The sequence below is a fragment of the Otolemur garnettii genome, unplaced genomic scaffold (assembly GCF_000181295.1).
Source record: "Otolemur garnettii isolate 467f Iridium unplaced genomic scaffold, OtoGar3 scaffold00128, whole genome shotgun sequence".
In the NCBI taxonomy this organism is placed as follows: Eukaryota; Metazoa; Chordata; class Mammalia; order Primates; family Galagidae; genus Otolemur; species Otolemur garnettii.
In genome coordinates this window covers 1,203,404-1,205,675 of record NW_003852523.1, presented here as the reverse complement: position 1 = coordinate 1,205,675, position 2,272 = coordinate 1,203,404, and the positions used below count along the sequence as shown (strand labels likewise).

The window sequence follows — 2,272 nt, the reverse complement described above, 5'->3', positions numbered from 1 at the left end:
CCTGGCCCTACTCCAACCAGCCCACAGGCCATTTATTTACCAGCACACGCTCACTTCAGGATTCTGGCTCTGGCTGGGTTTTGACATTAGCTACAAACCACACTGATGAAATAATGTCCACATTTTGTTGTCCTACTGGCCAAAATTTAATTTTTTAAAGGTGTTGGAAACATATCATGCTAACATCACTCTGTGCAGGGCCATCCATCCGGAGGTCGCGGGTCCTCCTGCACATATCTTAACAAGCACTACTATTTCTCCTTTACAGTATAAGGAGACAGACACAGAGAGGGCTACGTGGCCTCTCAAAGTTACAGCAGGAGTCAAGGGCAGTGCTGAGAGCATAACTCAGGCCTCTCCTGACCAGCTCGTGCAGCCTCCGGTGGCCTATTTTTCTCCTGCAGCTTTTAATCCTTTTCCCAAGAAGATCTCTCCCTTTCTGGAACATACCTCCAATGTGTAGAATGGAAAAGGGGAGGACGGCAATATTACCATTTGCTTTTTCTTTCTGAAATTATTCCTTCCTTCTTATCCCCTAAATGAAACCCTTCATCCCGTTCACCAAATGACAACACAGACACATCGATGTGCCCATTTGACAGACAATGATGCTCTTCCTCTGCCGGCTGGTCATGCTTGGAGGGAAGGATGCTTTTTTAAACCCCCAGTTTCCATCTTTGAGGATTTTATAATTAAATGAAGAAAAGTACAAGTTGTTCTTTGAGAAAACAGAAGTTAAATGCAAAAGGCAACAGCACAAAATGAACCCCGCTAAGGGCACTGTGCAGGCCGGGTGGGCAGAGGGAACGTGCACCGCGAATGAAAGTGCAAGGTCACAAACGGCTGCTCTGCTCAGCAAAGCTGCAACAGAAGCTGGGGTTGTCTGAGCTGGGTCCTAGAGAATGGGAAGAATTTGTATTATGGACGGAGTGAGGAAGAGAAGGCGTTTTGGGCTGGGGGTTGGTGGAACAAAGGTCAGGAGTTGGTTGCAAGCAGAATGCCTTGCAAGACAGCAGGTGCCCAGGGGACAGGCTGGGTCGGGGACCTAGCAGGGAGCTCACACACAGCCATGGTAGGGAATGCACCACCGTGTTTAAGCTGTGGGGAGCCACTGTTTACTCATGGGGGTGGGGGGAGGATCAGATGAAAGCGAGCTTTAGGAAAATTAATCTGACGACAGTTAAGAAGTCTGGGGAGGCTGCTGACGGGGTGGTGGGCCATGGAGGGGCAGGGTGAGGTCAAACACCATGGAGGGACACAGACACAGGGAGGGGTCTCGGTACTGGGATTATAGGGAACGATGTGATTGGCTTCATCTCTGACAATCCAGTTTTATTCTTTATTTTTATGTAAACAGGGAAAAAGCGTACAAAAGAGCTGTGGATATGACCCAAGTGTCCCCAGTCCTGCCCCTTCTGTTTGGCTCTGCAGCTCCCCTCTGAGCGGGGTCTGTCTTCCACCTGAGAACTGGGGCTGGCCATGGGCTTGTCCAGGTAGTATCATGAAAAGATGGAGGCCGAGACTTTGGGAGCCCCTGTGTGTTCTTTTCCCTCCCAGAACCCCGTGGCCAAGTGGGAGCCGGCCGTTGGATGGAGAGGGACACGTGGCCCTTTTACTCCACCCACCTCACCAGCACCCTACACTGGATGAGGCTGAGACTGCCCAGCAGCTGACCAGAGACACACGAGCAAGCCGGGGAGGCCCACCAGCCTGCCCACACTCATGAGCAGTGAGCAATGTGGCTCACACAGCATGACAGTGGCCACAGCCCCCGGTACAGGCGTGACGGCAGACACGTGTGTGATGGTGGTGTGACGGCAGGTGTGACGGGAGATGAGCGTGTGACAGTGCAGGTGTGACGGCAGGTGTGATAGCAGGTGTGATGGCAGGTGTGATGGCAGAGATGCACGTGTGATACTGCAGGTGTGACAGCAGGTGTGACGGCAGGTGTGACAGGAGATGCGTGTGTGACATTGCAGGTGTGACAGCAGGTGTGATGGCAGGTATAATGGGAGAGACACGCGTGACACTGCAGATGTGACGGCAGGTGTGATGGCAGAGACGCACGTGTGACACTGCAGGTGTGACGGCAGGTGTTATGGGAGAGACGCGCATGTGACACTGCAGGTGTGACGGCAGGTGTTATAGGAGAGGCGCGTGTGACACTGCAGGTGTGACGGCAGGTGTGATGGCAGAGAAGCATGTGTGACAGTGCAGGTGTGATGGTGCAGGTGTGACAGGAGATATGTGTGTGACACTGCAGGTGTGACAG

The 2,272-nt window shown here is 52.6% G+C and overlaps 1 protein-coding gene across 1 annotated transcript in view; it reads right to left on the bottom strand.

Moving 5' to 3' along the window:
* The window catches only part of BACE2 (beta-site APP-cleaving enzyme 2), an 80,919-nt gene that overhangs the window by 16,900 nt on the left and 61,747 nt on the right, over nucleotides 1-2,272 (bottom strand). The gene's annotated exons all lie outside the window — the stretch shown is intronic.